This window comes from Amblyomma mixtum, chromosome 3, assembly GCF_055824585.1.
Source record: "Amblyomma mixtum isolate Tamu chromosome 3, ASM5582458v1, whole genome shotgun sequence".
NCBI classification, from domain to species: Eukaryota; Metazoa; Arthropoda; class Arachnida; order Ixodida; family Ixodidae; genus Amblyomma; species Amblyomma mixtum.
In genome coordinates this window covers 423,992,341-424,011,088 of record NC_143014.1, presented here as the reverse complement: position 1 = coordinate 424,011,088, position 18,748 = coordinate 423,992,341, and the positions used below count along the sequence as shown (strand labels likewise).

The following is an 18,748-nucleotide window of genomic DNA, read 5'->3' as shown; positions in this document are numbered from 1 at the left end:
ATGGCAGTGCGAAATGCGATCAACGGATCTGACACAACTTGTAATGGCTCACTGCACCCGTGAAGGGCCTGCGCCCATGCCTAGCGGTGAACTAGTAAGGTGAACTGGAATAAAAGATTGCCATTTCCTCTCCAGTGTAATCCTTAGGTTCTAAATAGATGCCGGCATGATGCCTCATGCTGCCTTGAGCGTCCTCAGCAGTGAATATATACTTCCCTCAACTGTCAACAACATGAAAATAGCTAAACACATGTGACAAGCTTCAGTATCACATGAAGTTTGCTGCCACTCATGTCCACTCACAACCACTCACCCCAACTCATGTCGACTCATCACTCATCCTTCATCTTTGGCCTTTACTTGCAGGATTCCAGACGCAACGATCATACCCTTAAAACACTCAAGGCATCCACGCAATCCGTGTTGCAACTTCTATGCCGCGTATCCTCCCTGCACAAAGGTTTAGACGAAGCGGACAACATGAAGGTAGTGTATGCTTTTACACTTAGCCAAATTTTATACGCCACCCCATATCTTAAGCTGAACCGCATGGAAACAGAGCGAGTGAACGCCATGATTCATCTAGCAACCAAGGCAGCCTTAAACCTATCCCGCAGCACTAGCACAGCCAAGCTCCTTGAACTAGGCATGCATAACACCTTTCAGGAACCAGTAGACGCGCACCTTCAGACACAGTACCTAAGACTTGCCGCGAGCGCAACTGGCAGGCATATCCTTGCTTCTCTTCGCATCAACATTCCCGCTAATCAGACATCCCTTATAGCCATTCCTCAACACATTCACATCCCTCTCATTGTGAAACCCCTTCCCCGGAACGTTCATTCCCAGTACCACATTCCTCGCCGCATGGCTCGCGCTAAGGCCCTACACAAGTATTACGGACAAGCCCAGGACGCCATTTGGGTAGACGCCGCATGCACAGCGCATGAAGCTGTAGCAGTTGGTTACAATCCAGCCCTAGCACAGCTCCTCTCACACCGCCTTCCCTCGGGCTGTACGCCTGAGGAGGCAGAGGAAACCGCCATCGCCCTAGCCTTTGTACATTCCAATGCAAACTACATCTTTAGCAACTCCAAAATGGCTCTGTTCAACTTCACGAGAGGCAGGATTCACGCCCCTGCTTGGGAGTTGTTGAACACCCCCTCCAAACATTTACCACACAGGGTAGAGCTCCAGTGTGTGCCGGCTCACTCAGGGAATCCAGGAAACGAGGCTGCCGATAAATTGGCCTGAGGTTTGATTTGCCGGGCTCAGGACGGCCTCGGTCCAGGCATCTCGAGAGAACGGGCACACACCTTTGCAGAGCTGATGCAAATGCCCCGCTTGGACCGTCGGACTTACCCTCCTCCACATCCCTCCCTTACCCATTCCCAACAGATCCTCTTGAGATGCCTCCAGACCCGCTCTCTCTCATCCCCTCAGCTGCTATCTCTCTACTGTGGCACCTCCCCTGCATGCACCCTGTGCAGCGACCCTCATGCCACACACTCCCACATCCTTTTCGGCTGCCCTGGTAATCCTCCCCCGCAGGGACAGCCCACGTTATCAAGTTGGGAGGACTGGGAGGTCGTGCTCTCGTCTCTGACCCGCCATCACAGCTTGCTGCGGTGCTTCGGGGTGCCGACATCATGAACTGTTGCATATCCATAGCGTGCCCGCAGAACGCCGAACCAAGGAAGCAGCCGCACAGCCAGTAGAACCAGAAAAATGAACGTTTATTCAAAAGTGTAGGACGTATTTATAAGCAGCCGAGTGGCCGGAAGATAGGAAGGAGCACGTGTACATAGCGATAGCTCGAAGCTATGAAGGATCGCCAGATAAGGCGATAAGAGGTGCGCGCACTTCGGAAACGCACGTGAAGATTCCATATGAACAAACACCACATGAACGTTCCGACATAGAGTGGGACCGTGCGGTGGTCCAGGGACCCAAGGGGGTCTAACACACTTGCCTCAATAAAGTTTTTCTCTCTCTCTCTCATCACTCATGTCCTATCAGCACTCATCTCTGTCACACTCACATCCACTCACTAACACTCATTTCCAATTTCATCCACTCACTCGCACTCATCTCTATTCACACTCGCATCCACCCTCACACTCATGACCACCCACACTCACTCATCTCTACTCACTCACATCCACTCATTGACACTCATGACCACCCACACTTGCATCCACTCGCACTAACACAACCATTCACTCACACTCACAGACATGAGTGTGACATGATATGAGTGCACTCATGAGTGAGTGTGCCGACCTCTGTAATATTACATCATCTGATGTGACTCCAGATTTTGTCTGTTTTTTTTTCTTGCTCAATTTTTGCATTTGTTTTGGCACCAGCGCAGTGATTTGTGATACTCAAGGCTGTGGTAACTATGTGTTATGCGGCATTATTTAATATGACTCCTTCCAATTTTATCTATCGTTTTGTTTTTCTTTCTTGCTTTGTTGCATTTTTTGCACTTTTTTCCAGTACCAGAGTGATTTTCAATCAAGGCTATGTTAACCACATGCATGTCACGTTATCTCAGGTTACTCCTTCCGATTTTAGTCGATTTTATTTTTCTTGTTGTTTTGTGCTTCTTGCAGCTGTTCCAGTACATTAGCAATATTTGGCACCGCTTTGTGATATTTTTCCGGGGATATATTCTGCAGCAGCATAGCATTGTGGGGATGTTGGTAATTCATGTTTAAACAACGGGCTCAGTGTGCAAAGATGAAGGACAAGATAAAGCTAGCCAATGTTTTTCTTTGTCTAGTCCTTCATCTTTTTGCTTTGGTTCCTTTGAATGTGACACATACCTTGTTTTGTTAAGTGTTGGCAGTTAAGCCTATAGAGAGGCTTCCTGTGTAACCTTTCATATTTTGTGTGCATCTTCTGTGTGTTCTGCTGTCATCTTTTCACACAGTTTCTGAAAGTGAATGCATGCATCAACTTGCCAGCCAGAAAACGTGGTTATTGTAAATGGATAGCACTGTTTACCTCAGTTTTATGCTCGCGTCTTGTAGGATTCTAGGATTGCAACTCATACTGCTGCACCAGTTTCGGTTTGAGCGTCTGTAACTCTCTATTGCACCTTATACAGGGCCTCGGAAACCTTTGCATCAGAGGTCCAGTCTTGCATGATGTCTCCAAATGTTTCGCAGATGTTATTCAGCGTACAGCAGGTGCGAATCACCATTGGAGCTGTATTTAGGCTGCACACCATCCTCTTCATGCAGAACCTAAATGTTGCCTTCATTGTGTCAGACGCATTCTCCACCGCCCTTCTAGCTTTCGAAAAGTGGTAATTTAACCATTTCATGTCGGCATTCAATTAGATGCTATGGCTGACGGGTTACATTAAGTCTGCTCTGAGGGGAAGCGCTTCATCTCAGGGTATTAGTGGAGGCACAGCACTGATGACAACAGCTGGAGCCTGAAATGTTGGCCCTTTATTGAACTTTGCCTGCAGGGAGTGTTGATAAATGTAGGCATTGTGGCAGCACCCTGGTGAGCCAATATTCGTGTACTAAAAGTGGCACTGGTGGTGTACGGAGGGGAGCAGCACAATGCTGTGCCTGTCAAAAAAAAACAGCATTAACCCTTTCAGGCGCCCTTTTTTGTTTTGACTGAAATCAGTTATTTTTTTACCTAAGCAGTATATTCAGGCCTCGAGGATGGGAATTTGTTAGTTTTCAAAATTGAAAGGCCAGCACGTAAGGTTTTAAACGATGTGGAGAATTCCGTACGAAGTGTCAGATTTGATAGAAATAGTAACATCAAAATGTTCTCGTGTGTCAGGTAAACAGCTTAGGGATCGTGTAATCACTTTGTGTTTCGAAGATTCGCATTACGCTCGAAATTGAGCAAAAACAATCTATGTTTTCACTCACGGCAAAATCTGTCTGCACGAAAATGGCGGACAAAGCGCTACCTAGCTCACACTTATGTGAAATATAATTTACTGCATTTGCTACACGGTACAAAAAAGCAACTTATTTGGAAGAAGAAGGGTGCTCAATTTGACTGAAATAATGAAATCACTGTTAAGTGTTCCAGTTTCTCAGAAAAAGATGTAAGTTTGCCACTTATGCAATTGTGTAAAAGCGCCTGTAAGAGTTAAAAGAATTCTTCACAAATCATGAACGAGCACAAGGAGTTGTGAACTAAGACTTTTGCATTAGCAAATTCGTATTGTTGCAGTGCTGCCTTTATGGCTTCAACATGTAAGCTCTACATAAGCCAAGTATAAGGTAACTGACCAGGCTTTGTAGTTGTAGTAGTCTTATGTGTTTTCCTTTGGTGGTTACATGGGAAAATGGCACCCGTCGAGTGCACCCATCGCTTGTGGAAAATTGCAAACGGCACTGAACTCTCTAATGTGGTCGCCCATTGCGTCTGGAGAAGGCATGTTGATACACTTGTCCTTGAGTAGGCACACTATGGTGTCACAAAACTCCTGATAGATGGGGTTGAGAGTAGATCGCCCCAGGCCGAAAAGATTGGCAACAGACCTATCCTCTGTGAGGAGCACAGCTTGTGCATCTCCACTGCAACGTGCTTCTCAACAGAGATGGCCAACAGCATATTTGTGTCGATGCACTTCAGCAGGGGCCAGCAAGCTTCGACTATGCATCGCAACGGCATCACACAGAAACTCTGTTTAGAGAACTGCTCACTGAGGTGGGGGAGGGTGTTCTCGAACCTGCCTTTGATGCGATTGTACATTCACCTGTCCTGGTGGACTGTAGATTTCCATGCAGCTGCGACACACCACCCGTTCGTAAAAAAACAGCTGCCTTTTTACACTGTCTCTCCTCTAGCTGCCTCAATCTCGGCTTCAAGGTCAGCAGCCGCCACCGTCTTGAGAGCAGTCTGGCGTTTCTTTTTTTTTTCTGATAATAAACTGCACAGCTGTGAGAACAAATCTTTTGATTTTGGCGCCAACTGCTATCACAGCGTCTGGCTACAGATTTGGCTGCCGCTGCACCCGACTACGCAGTGTCGCCGGACATCACCATGTTATGGCTGTCGATGGAAAATTTGCCGCCACCTAACACATGGGAGGGAAACTTCTCATTGAGGATTGAAAATGCCTCTATAGCACCGGATATTTCGAACGTGCTGGAAAATCTTAATGCAGACCGAGTTAAATGAGGATCGAAAGTGTCTGTGATGGATATTGTAGCCAGGCTATTATGTGCTCTACGTAGTTGCATTTTTGGCTTGCTGTATTGCTGAGTTATGTTCATTTTTGTGGTGTCTTCCCCCTATGGTCGTTTTTTTGTGCTACCTTTTTATTCAAGTATGTATCACTAACTAGCCCAGCAAAAAGTTTTATTGATCCTAATTGGCTCTGTGGGTCAGGACTGAGTATGTTGATGTTTTGCCGTAACGTGTTTTGCGCGCCTAAAGTCAAGGTGACGCTTGCCAAGTTTTTCCTGTGGCTGTAACCAACCGAACTGCACTTCTAGGTTTCATGATCTACATTGCGGTTCAGCTGTTTTATACAGGCGGAGTTATGCTCAATGCATGGCGACATTTTGATCTCGTGTAGCTGTCACAGAGATTGCTGAACTTTGAAGGGGCCATCATAGTTATAGTGTGTACCTGTAGTTACGCGCATCTGTTTTCAGTTTTATTGTGTGCGTTACAGGAGTTTAGGTGTTGCTTGTTATTGGTGCCCCATAGCTTATCATGCTGAATGTAATGCTGTTTTAATAGGCTATTTTAGTGTTACTTTGTTTTTTGCCATCTGCCATTAGGTCAGGTATCCCAAACAATGCTTGCCTAATGGATGTACATATGTCTGCATTCATTTAGGAGTGTGCAGCATGGATCCTGCCACCACAAGAGAACTGCTGAGCTGTATAGCATTGAAAGGTGAGTCTCAGTTGCCACTACAATGTATAGTTTTAGTTTGGTATTGCATTTGGTATTGTGTGGTGCACATACGTGTCCTGCTGCTTTTTATGGCACTACCATTTGAAGGAGAGCAGTGCAAAGATTTGGGTTAAGGCATTCAGGAAATGAAGCGCAAAATTTGTAGGTTTTTTTTGTCTTGTGCGATGTCGTGTGAAGCAAGCTTCTTAGCTTCCTTCATACGTATGTCCTGAGAGGGACCTCATGTCCTTATCATTGTTTGCTCAGTTGTTGGATGTCAGTTTTAGTGAAGAGATTGGGTCTGGGTACATGTGGATGCATTCAGAGTACGTTTGTGGCATGGTACATGCAAAGTACAGTAGCTGAGAATTTTCTCATGTTCATATATTCCAGATTTTGTGTGAATAGGAATAGGCTCCATTGTAAGCGAGTAATCATTATTGATATACAGGGCAGGCACAAAGGTTTAAAGCTGTGAAAATCGGTAGGGAAACAGAAAATTACGTTAAACAGTCAGCGCTTGCATTGTGTGTGGATTCTGGACAGAAAGCAGTGTGGGTTTTGGTTGGGCATCATTATTCAGGGTAGTGCATTGCAAATGAGTGGTAACGTGTGCTCCGGAGGTCTTTTTCAAGGCATAATAGCCAGGCCTTCAACATATGATACAATGTTTGAGCCAACATTGGCTTGGGTGGCTTGTGTATGATGTCAGTGGCACCACGATGATTGGCTACATAGCACCCACCAAGCTACATCGGGGCTAGTGCTAATAAGCAGTTTGCACGAATTAAAATTCCTTCCCCACATTCCTGATTCAACATCACAGTGAATGGTGTGACACCGCTGCAAGCTATCTGCTGTGAAGTAGTGTGCCCACCCATGTACTGAAATATGCATGTTTGAGAATCCCTAGGGGGTTAAAGGAATGCAGAGCTTTGTATTACAACATGGCTCACAGTCTACTTTTGGTGAGGCATGTAAGGCATGCTGAAGCAACATAACACGACTTGGGCTGCAGGGGCAGTGCTGTGAACAGTGGCACTTGCTCAGCTGTGTATTGCTTTAGTAGGCGATAAGGCTAGTATAATGCTCTCACTGGTTCAAAGAATTGATTACACTGTTTAGTGCCATTTCTTTGTTGTACTTTGTATAAGAACTATAATCTGCTATCAAGACATGGCAATTTTTTTAATGGGTATAGATTCCATACATTGTTGACGATGTGGAAGCTTTTTGTTCTGCCTGGAATGTGACCAGCGCACATTGCCTTTCTGGAGCAGCTGATGGCCCTCCGAACTCAATTACTTCGTACGCCTTATGTATTAGTCTAGTTAAGTGTTTTTGCATGGTATTCAGACTAATGATTTTAATGATGGTCCAGTGAGGACCCTGAAGCAGTGGATACTTATTTGTGCTTTAGTACAGTTCATTAAGCTCATGAGGGTCTAGAGGTAGGTTCAAAACAACAGTCACCTGTAAGAGAGATAAAGGCTGTTGGTTTGGCCAGGTGAAAGTGATAAAGAATGAGAAAAACAGAAGTTATCTTCACAGCATGCTTGCTGGGATGATGACCTCACAAACTGCAAAGATCTCGTGTGCTATTGGCTTGTAGTGTTTGTTTCTGAAGTTATGTTTTACTTCTTCTGGGATTGATCTGTTATTTCATAACAAAGAGTACCTTTTCTGTGCTATTTAGCAATATTTGTATTATTTGTAACAGTCTCAGTGGTTAATAATGTCCATTGAGGACCAGAAGTTTATTTTTGGCTTGAGTGCTCAGTTAAACCTGGCTTTGCTTATTGACAGTGAAGCTATTCTTACACCCAGTTGTACATTTTCTTCACAATTGTGTGATTCATGAGTGAGATATGGTGTAGTAGTGTTATTCATAAGAGGGCATTGCTTTTCAGTATCTATGCAGTGTTCATTTAGTGACACATGCCTTGAGGTACTTATAAGAACCTCCAATTCGATGTAACATTTGGTGCCATGTACCAGCCTCTGAACCTTTGGGCCTTATTTTTGGAGATTTTAATATTTATATTTCAGATGCACAGCAGTATTGCAGGTTTCTCTTAGAATGATTTAACATGCTTAATTTAACAGCACAGTGAACCCTGTAACAGCCACTGCCAACACTTTGACCGATGATAATTTGGCAACAATGATATTAGTGCCCATGGCGATAACCAGACCTCCACATCATTGTTGTTGCTAGTCATTTGCCAAAAAGTATAAAACCAAGTTGAATTAAAGAATGCAATAAAATTGACTAATGTATTACTAGAAGGAAGATTCCTTCAAACTATACCATATGACGTGAGCATGAGTGAAAAAATTTCACCTCTGCTACATATAGTGTGGTCACCATGGTGAGCAAAAGGAATGTCACTCTTTTCTAATGCATCAAACCAAGAAAAATGCCAAAGAAGTTAGGGATAGCTTTAACAGTGTTGTTGGCTTCCCTTTAAGCCAGCATATAGAATTTTTCATGACCCTCGGGAAAGCAGGTCTTGTGGGCTGTGTATGGAGAAGTGGAGGAGCTTAATCCTCAACTCTTTTCTGTACTACGAGCATAGGCCAATGCCCAATATGGTGGCGCCCATTGACTTCTTTTGAAAAGGTCTGTATTACCTGCTGTAATTGAAGATGCGATTCTTAGCTCGGTTAGCATCTAGTTTGATAGTATTGGGTCCACCTTAGCTTGACAATATGGCCCTATAAATGGCGCCCCATTTGAGCTAACCTTCATTTTGATTTTTTCCTTCAATATAAAATAGCCAGGTAATTATTTAATTATTAAGTATCGTATCCCCATGCAAAAAATCGGGGCTTGATACTAGCATTGCCAAGATGATTAAACGCTCAAAATTCTTTAGAGTGCTCATTATATCGAGACAGGGTAAAGACTGAATGTAGTTCCTATCTGTAAAAACGGACAGCATGCTGAGCTTAGTAGGTAGACATCTATTGAAGTTCTAAACGTAAGTAATGGAATATTTGGGAAATCACTTCATAATCATATCAGAAATTTTGACTAGATGCGGTGTTTGTAACCCCAGCCAACATGGGTATTTAACGCATCACTTGCCCACATTAATTGTTCTTGCTTGAACACAACTCGTTAACACTGCCCTTCATGGCAACAAGGTTGAAATAGTGATATGCTTGGATATTGAAGAGACATTTTATACCAACAGTCAGCACATGTTATTAAATTAGGTGTATAATTATTGGTGCAGACAGAAATCATTAGACCTTTTTACAAGCTATCTTTTGAATTGTAAGCTGAGTGTTATCAGAACTGTAATTTTTCATGCACAAACATTACTTGCTAGCGTAGCCGAGGGCTCTGTTTTTCAACTCATTTTCTGAGTCTTTGTAAATGATCTCCCATCTGAAACCATTCAGAAACAAAAATGTATGCTGCTGACAAGGCGTTAGCTTCATGGAGGACACAGTGCACGACTTGCAGGTTGAAGTAGGAACTGTTCGTCTAAACATTATTGTTCAAGAGCCTAATATGCAGGCTTTCTTTCAAAAAGTCTAGAACTGCATTTAATAGCTTCGCCGTATATGTCGACCATAAAAGAATACATCGAGTCAGATCTTGTACATAACTTGCTATTATTTTCGTTCGACTTGCATTGAAAAGTGGAAGTCATGAACATAGCCTCCCCTACTTAGTATACGACTGCCAGATTCTGTTAAAGATGTGAGGGTTTCAATTTATATATTCTTTGTGTACATTGTGTTTATTCATAATAAATCTGGAGCCTTTCACTGCACCTGCCCACATAGGCCATGCTGTTTTCGTATATTAAGGGGGGGGGGGGTACCACGGCGGCCATCTTGGACAAGACGTTAGTTCAACCACCAGGGCGGCTCCACTTGTCCGTGGAAGCGTAAAAGCGCTCCTCTGAGACGGTCTGGTCCTCCTCTCTGCGTTACCTTGACCTTCTCTTCCTCGCATTGTGGCAGAAGGAGGCGGTTAGTCACGGAAGGGGGATAAACGCCCCGACAATGACAACCGCGCTCGAACATGTTTGGCACACTCATACTGCTTTTTTTGCCCCTACGCACCCCTTTGCGGCCCTGCCATGGTGCCTAGCGATTCTTTTTTACGAGGTACTATTTCGAATGTGGAAAGTCTATATCTTTGACATTTACAGATATCATATTTTGTTTCCATTTTTTCCAGAGTTGTACACGTTGTTTTGTAGTTATTCTTTTCTCAGGACCCTGAACAATATTTTGATGACTAGCAGCGGTAGCCACGGCAAGCAATATTACAAAATAAAGCTTCGTAGGTTCCACTGGCATCCATAACAAAGGGCCACAAGACATCTATGGGCTATGGCCTTCGTAAAACAATATGGATGATGTTGAAATGGATGCAGCAGAATAGTAGATGACCTCTTGGTTTTAAAGGGCATTTGTCATGTGTGTTGTCACAGCCTTTTCTGCCGTCAGAGGCACGTGACGCTACGCAGCTGCGGGTGTCGCGTAAGACTTGTGTGCTATTGATTCCCGTTCGCCATACAAACGTTTATTTTGCAATTCTAGGAAAAACACCTGCAGTGAAACATCAACCCGAGATTTCGAAGCATGGCGAGTGTTTTTATTGTTTACTCACACACTGCCAGTGCTATGTAGAATTCTAAGAGAAAGCTGATATGGTAACAGTAAATAAGAGAAAATGGGCAGAATAAGGCATATCAGAATGGTAGAAACATATTGCGTTCAAGTACTAATGTTGTTGGGTCAGTAGCTGCAAAGAGGAAAAAAAACCAATATCACAGTGTGTTAGCCCCCTTCATCTCCTCCCCATTCCCGATAATAGCTTGGGAGAGGTAAACTCTTTTGTGCTTCAGTCTGTGACATAGAGATGCGTTGCAAGTAATGCTGAACTTTTTTTTTCTGCCCGCGCATCCATGCATGATAACAGAGATCCCGAAAGCGCTTACGGCCGCAGCCGGCAACATTCTTTTCGTTCACTTTTTATTGCCAAATAAACCACTACCACCACCAAGGCTCGAAAAACGAAAAGGAAACACTGGCTGTGAAACTTCGACTGGAGACTGCGGGACATAGCTGGCAAGAGCTAATAAGTACTCATTACAATTGCGTCGAGTTTCTCCCTACTGTGGCCTTAGCATATCATTTGCATCCATTCATTGGAACTGCATTTTGTTGCCACTTGAGGCAACGTTCCTACTTTTCTGGTATGATTAGTGATCAGCACGAAATTGTGATAATTCCAACAGTTCTGATTCCCTGCTGTCTTGTGAACACGGATGTGAGCATGCGGCAGCACCTGTCTAGAAAATAAGCGATCGAATGTGGATATTGCACTACCCCCCCCCCATCTTTTTGTACTGGCACTGTTTGTGTAGTAAATTTGTATAGTAAAAGGCTCATTTTGTCTCCATTCCGGGGAATGCGGGAAGTCAGAGCTATACATCGTGGTAGTCCTCTAGCTGATGTCCACAAAATCAGTGGACTTTTGCTTTCACATCACCTTTCAACTGAAATCGCTTCTGCTGCTGAGGCAGTGCCCGCTCGAGTAGGAGAGCCAGGAGTATTAAGAAGGGTGAGGTGGCGTTCCTGGGCCAGACAATGGAGGAGGCGGCCGGGTTTGAGGGTTTGTGGGTAGCCCCAGAGTGTGTGAGGGGCATTAAAGTCACCACCAAAGAGGAGATGGGAGGTAGAAGAAAGAGAGTGAAGGAATTTGCCCAGAGAAGAGAATAAAGAGGAAGTGACAGGTGGGTTGTAGAAAGACAAAAGGGCGAGTGAGACGCGGGAAGAAGGGTGGTAATAGACCACACCAACTAAATATTTAAGAAGGACGGAGGGGATATCAAGTGGCTCCACGAGCACATCGCTACGTACATAAATAGACGCAAGTGGTGTGGCCGTAGTGGCATGGTAGGCGCGGTAGCCTGGGACAGTGCGGGCCGTCCGGGTCTCCTGGAGAAGGAGGAAATGGGGCAGGGAGGGGCGGGCGAGTAGATACTGGTGGAGGGGGGTCTTATTATGGCACAGATTTCGGCAGTTCCACTGCACAATCTCGAGGTCCTCACCAAAAGCCATTATGATAGTGTAGAGGTAGAACTTCGTGAGGGTACGCGTTCCTTCGTTTTGGCCGGGGGCAGTGACTCATGCAGGGATTGGAGCGTAGAAGTGAAGGATTCTAATTGTTTGGATTGTGCTTGGAGGGTGGTAAGAATCTGCAGAACCGATGTCTCTAGCTGAACCAAGCGAGTGTGGTGTGCCTGTGTGGTGGTTTCGAGAAGATCAGCCAAAGGGGCGACCTGGGCGGTGGAGGAGGGAGTGGTGAGTGTGGCAAGGTGCTCATTTAGCTTGGTAAGCTGGGAGGTAAGAGAGGAGGTGGTTGTCTGGAGGGTTTGGGTCAAGGCGTGGATCTGTTGTTGTAGGTCATGGGAAATGCGCTGTTGCTCTCGCTGCTGGCGTTCCAGCATAGCGAGCCGGAGGTCGAAGGAGCGGCTCTCGTCAGTCAGGGATGGAGAGGGTGGTGCAGTGGAAGAGACGCTGGAAAGGGACGCTGGAACCGAGGAGCCTTTAACTTTGGCGGCGTAGGAGCCTGGTGGTGACGTGACCGGAGCTGACGGAGGTTCATGATTAGAGGAGGAGGAGGGGGTGGGTTGCGTGGCCCGGCGCAAAGCTAGGCGTCGTAGGTATGCAGCTTTGGCACACTCGCGTTGTTTACCAAGGAGAAAGGGGCAAGTGGGGTCGAGGGAGGGGTGGGTGTTTACCTGGCAATGAACGCACCAGGGCTGGGCACATACATGAGCGGAAGGGTCGGCGGGTAGAGGAGCAGCACAGCGACGGCACTTTGCCGGAACGCTGTGCTGTGGACACTGGTGGGTGCAGTGTCCAAGAGCGAGACAACGGGTGCAGGTGGGAGGCTTAGGCTTATGGGGACGGCACCGGAAGGCAACACGTTTGAAATACACAAAGTGGGGGATTACGGTTCCAGCGAAAGTTATGAGCACCGACTGAGTGGTGCCCATCATGCAAGCAGCAAGAATATCGGTGTTGAATGATTCGATATCATGCATGAGGTCATCAGGGGTGAAGTGGCCACCGACGTTATGGATGACGCCGAGGCATGAGATGGGAGGATTAGGGGCATATGTTTTAATGGTGATAGGCTTACCGTGAAGCTGAAGATGCGTGATAGAAAGCAGGAGGTGGGCGGTGAGAGGGGAATGAGTTTTTAAAAAGACGAGGCTTTGGGCTGGCTTGGCCTGAAGGGTAATCTCCGCACTGCTCTCGGAGGACAGTTGTGCAGCGGAGACGACTGCGGCGAGCACGTCGTAGAGCGGTATCTTGGGGTTGAGGGTGCCAGGGGGAAGCTGGATGCCAACTGTGATGAGCTCGGTGCGGGGCCGGGTGGCGGAGGCAGGCTTATGGCAGGCACCGATGGTGGTCCAGCCGACCTCAGAGGCCGGAATGAGATGGCCGTCGACCGGGGACGCCGTAAGGTCCATGTCTGCTGTGTCGTCAGCCTGAGCCGCAATCTGCGACGCAGGTACCAAGGTGCTGGACTTGCTGTCAGCGGGAAGTGTGGTCCGAGTAGGTGCGGCGGCACTGGCGGCGGCGACGAACGCAGTCGACTGCGATGCGTCTGTGTGCCCGAAGCTCTTGGCTTCCCTTAATGCGGGGAGTTGGCGAGCAGTGGACGCCGCGGCGGTGACGAACGCTGCCAGTTGCGTTGCGGCTGTCGATTCGGAGCTCCCAGCGTCGGTGAACGCGACGGGAATGGGCGCGGTGGTGTGGCCGGTGTTGAACACAGCCGGTTGAGACATGGCTGTAAGCGTGGTTGGAGTAGGCCCCGCGGCGGCCGCGTCGGAAGAAGTTGACACCGGCGAGGTATGGGTGGGTCTCGGCTTCAGGGGCTTGTTGAGGCGCTGCATGCCAGAGGTGCAGGCGCGGCGCGTTAGGGTTAGTGAGGCGCCGCGCCGCAGCAGATTTTTGGAGGCGCTTGGAGCGCCAGCTCGACAGCGGGCCGTGATGCCAATGGTGTCCACGTGGTGCGGATGTCTTCCTGATGTGATGGAGTGTAAATCCAGGGGCGGGCAAGGCCCTGGACCAGGCCAGGGGCAGGTGAAAAACGGAGCACGATAGTCAGCCAGCTAACCAGTGCGGCGCCACCTAGCGGATCGACTGATAGTGTTTAGTGTTGCCCTCATCAAGAATAGCATTCTTCACCCTGTCGGAACAAACACCAATTTTCTGCACTCTTCAAAATGCAGTGTTGTACATGTTGACAAGCAATTCAATTTTTCCACCTCTTCTTTCTAGTTGCAGTCATTTTTATTCTGTTTCATAATATCTTTCTGTATAGTTTATTTTGCTCTGCAGAACCTGCATAGCTTCTTGGCTATAAATTCAAGGAAAGGTGTTTGTTCAAAGACAGTCGGTGTCAGGTGCTCATTTACTGTTTTTAAGCAAATGCGCTCATATGTTTCTCTGTAGTTCCTATATACTGTTGTTACCTTAGAAGTAATTTTTGTGTGCATGTACTACACTTGTCTCTGAGAATGAATTCTTTCAGTTGTCATGTGCTGATCTCCATTTTTCGTACCCCAGGCATCGGGAAGCATCTCAGTTCATCTGTTGGAGTGCTGTTGACTCAAGTCAGCAACATTGGTACTGACAACTTATTCAGGTGCGGCAAATGTATTGCTGTCACTTTTATGCATTATAGCCCAGAATGTAAGGTTCAATTCTTTTCAAAGGAGTATTTTGAGGGCATTTTGTTTTGGTGTTGCATTTAGTGTCGAGGTGAGAGGAGCCATTTAATCCATGAACATTTTCCGCAGCAGTGGCCTAGTCGTCTGAGCGTCCGCCTCGCATGCGGGAGGTTCGGGGTTCGATCCCCAGTGTCGCCGGGTGACCACCGGTGATACAGTGGGTACCAGCTCTCCCCTGGTCTGGTGCTCGGCTTCTTCAAGGGTGAATTGCGTGGGAAATGGGTCTTTGAGTATCGAAGAAAAAACCTTGTGTCTTGGCACTCTTTGGTCGCCGATGTATTTCACCCTGAAAATTCATCATCATCATCAATACGTGAACATTTAGGTCTTGCTGCGTTCTCGTAGTGATTGACTAGTTATTCCTCTTTGCTACAGTCTCTATAGGTAAAGTTCTAGAGCTGGTAAACTTAATCCGAATGCTCTAGCACATAGCTCGCACTGACATTAGCTGTGGAGTGGGTACATACATTCGTTTTTTAGGAAAAGTAAATCTGAACATAGGACTAATAAGCATGCTTACTCAACTATCATGATGTTGTGAGCTCTAAATTACAAAAATAACCACGTGCATAGAAAATATATGTAGTGCTCCTGAACAGTTTGCCCTTATTTTGTACTACCCACATGAGTAAAAAAAAGCTTAAGTAAACAACCTTATGTCAGTAAACAATTATTTTAAAAGTGAAATTTGTGCACGTCCTTCTAGAAATGGACTTGCAGTGAAAGGCAATATTTGATCCTAATTAAAAATCATATCCTGTATTAGTATAGCCTGTGGGAAGGAGTGGGTGGTTAAATATATATTTTGGCTATTGTGTATATCACTACTCTTGTACACATTTAGTGGCTGGGCTTTTCAGTTTTTATTTCTTGAAAATTTGGAGGAATTTTTTCGATGTTTATTTCAGAACGCAAGTGCCAGGTTTATTTTGGTGAATATTGTTTTCGAAAAATGCATTACTGACTTTTACGGTTATTTGATGTGCCAGTCCAACAGACATAGACATTGGCAAACTATCTCGGTGTATTTGTCTGCAGAAAAAAGTTTGTCAGCCAGTATTAATGTTTAAATGGTAGTAATTTGACCTCTGCTTTTAGAAGAAATTGCTGCAGTCATTAAGAAAGTGAAGCTAGTTAAATGAGATAGCTGGCAGCCAAAAAGTGCACGTGGCAATTTGCTTCTAAGAACTAGGTTGACATGTCATTGGGTTGTGGCACCGGGTTGAGCAGGAGCGTGAGGCATCACATGGTTTGTGTGTGTATGGTAGCGATGAAACTGTTACTCAGTTGTCACGGTAGCCAGAACATGGTACTTTTTTGTGATGCCCATTCATGGTTTCATCTCAGTGTCCTGCATTCAGTTGGTAAACCTATTCAATCAGCTAATTCCTCTAAGTGGAGGATGATAGTAGACAAACAGTGCTTGGCTATCAGGAGGAGAGGAAGAGTGCTTCCTGGTCTGCAGGGGTGTGTAAGCTAGTGGAGCAATCCCTGAAATCGCACAACTGTGCTAATGCTTATCGAATAATATCACCGTCCCATCACACCCCTCCCTTCCCTAATGAGTCAATTTTCAGTTTTGCTGGAGAGTAACTCATGCTAAGCAGTGAGGTAGCTACACCTTGCAAGCCAAAAATGCAGACCTTTTTCAATTTAAACCGAAAAAGTCTGAGCCTTATATATGATGCCTGTGGAATGCACGAGAGGGTTAACTAAGCTTTAAAATTAGAGGTTGGTGAAGGAGAGCTCTTATGGAAATGTCGCAGAGATATTTTTGCTGTCCGTGCCTCTGTTTTGTTTGACTGCAGCGTAGCACTGATATTTTTTGCTTGTACAGTAATTTCCAGAACTTTTAGAAAGGTTGATGCCCTCAAAATGTCTTTGATCTTGCGAGTGCCGATCATCATGTTGGCAGAGGGTAAAGCGACATTGAGTTCAAACTGAAATTGTCTACATTGGCAGGTTACTGCATTTTGTTGACAAAAAGGCTGTGCTCCTGCCCCGTCCCATCGTTGAGCTCCTTAATGGGTGGCTGGAACCACAGCTGAACAACACATATATTTTTTGGCTCTCCCTATCCCACAAAACAATTGGCCTGCAGAGAAAGGGCAGACCGATGCAAGGGCACAATTTTTCCAGAAACCAAAAACATTTACAAAGTACCATGCTCTTCATAGTGAAGAAACAGAAAAAAACCCACTAGAGCCAAGTCACCATTCTTAGTGCCCAAATGCCTAACTGATGCCTTGGGCCAGGGGACTATTTAAAATGCCTAGTGGTGACCTGCTGCTTAAACTCAGAGACATTGCCCAGTACTGGACACTTTCCAGCCTAGTGTCCATTGGGGAAATCCCTGCGCCAGTTACAGCACATCGATCTCTAAACACCATCCGCGGTGTGTTTTCTGAATCAGGTGGTGTGTTTTCTGACTGGTTTCAACTTTTTCAAGTTAACAAACTTTGCCAATGTGGTGCACAGAGGAGGTGCACCACATAGCACTGTGGCATCTTCCCAGGCCACTACCACTGAGTCTATGGCAGGGCCATCCATGCCCAAGGCAGGGACAGCGAACGCTGCTCTGCCATCTCAAAAGCATGGAGCACGGGTCCATGGGTCGGCATCCCGCAGGAGTTTCCCCCTCTGGGGAAGTCCTGAAACCCACACACCCACGGTCATCTGGCACCTCTGGCGAGGTGATGGATGTAACTCCCAGTCCACCCGCTTTGCAGTGGTGGACCAGCTCTCTTGAGCGAAGAAAAGACAGAACCCTGATAACGGGTCCAGAAAAGAACTAAATCCCTTCCGTATCAACCAAAAAACATACTGTAAGAAAGAGAGTTGGGGTTTGGTGCCCCAGCAGCTAGCGCCGACGAAGGCGAGAAAGAAGAAGAAAGGAGAAGCTGACAAAGTTCGGGTTTGCGCTTCCGAACGCCGGCCTGCTGAGCAGCACCGCTAGAACAAGGACTGTGGCCGTCAACACTAACTGTGCGAGTCCCCTCATTACACTTGGTGGAGGTGCTGAGTGAGAGTCGAAGGACGCGCGGAAGCGCTGCAGCAAAGCGATGAGCTGGGCGCGTTGGTGAGGTGGTAGAGCGGCATTGACAGAATGGGAAAACATATCCGGGGAGGACGGGTCGGCAACGGCGATGGGAGGAGTGAGGGCGTTGATGTCATGAATGTCAGGGTCATCAAGGACAGGGGAAGCGTCGTCGAGATCAATGACATCTACCGTGCCAAGTGATTCTCGCCGAAGTAAAGTGGTGGGAAAAGGCAACGGGTTTGCGATGTACAGGGCGCCACAACCACCAGAAAGTGTGAGCACGGCATGCGGGAGCATGACAGATTTGGGATGTGCACAAAGGGCAGAGGGCGAATAAAGAATACAATCCAAACATGAATTCTTGGTTCAGTGTAACTGTAGAGAACTACTCAGGAATTAGTTACATGACACATATTCTAGCGTCAGTGTTGCCTGTAGCTTTATGTCTCCATGAAACCAACCTTGGTCGACAGCTTGTGAATATCCTGAGACATTATAAAACATTCCAACGTGATCGCGAGCATGTGACTAGACTCTCAGCAGTCGTTGCAATAGTCATTGAAAGCAGCGTCTTTGCTCAAGAAATCAAACTGAAAGAACTTGAGGTGGTTGCGGTCAGCATCGTCAGTTGCAAAACGATAACAATCTGTTCTGTTTATCTTCCTCCATAGTTTGCATTAACAGTCCAGAATCTACAAGAACTCATCAACGAACTTCCAGAGTCATATCTGGTAGTTGAAGATTTTATTGCCCATTCTCCTTTTTGAGGAAGTGAATGCTATGACTCTAGGGGCCAAGCTATCGAAGATTTCATCCTCACAATTAATATATCTCTTCCAAATATAGGAAAGGCCATATACTGCTTCCCAGCTTCTGGGAAAATGAGCTCTTTAGATTTGTCTATTGTTTCACCGGCTGTTTTTAGCAATTTTAAATGGAATATCACTGACAACCTGTATGGCAGCGATCACCTCCCTGTACTAATTAGTTTATCAGGTACACCTGAAATTATCCCATCAAAACTGCACCATTG

The 18,748-nt window shown here is 46.1% G+C and overlaps 2 pseudogenes across 1 annotated transcript in view; one reads left to right on the top strand and one right to left on the bottom strand.

The window, feature by feature from the left end:
• LOC149357921 (uncharacterized) overlaps positions 1–18,748 on the top strand; it is an 89,351-nt pseudogene that overhangs the window by 45,293 nt on the left and 25,310 nt on the right. Inside the window, exons 5-6 of the transcript XR_016291903.1 lie at positions 367–486; positions 5,836–5,895. The product of XR_016291903.1 is annotated as an uncharacterized LOC149357921 (transcript). The remainder of the gene's footprint in view (positions 1–366; positions 487–5,835; positions 5,896–18,748) is intronic.
• On the bottom strand, positions 4,101–5,493 carry LOC149357922 (uncharacterized; annotated as a pseudogene).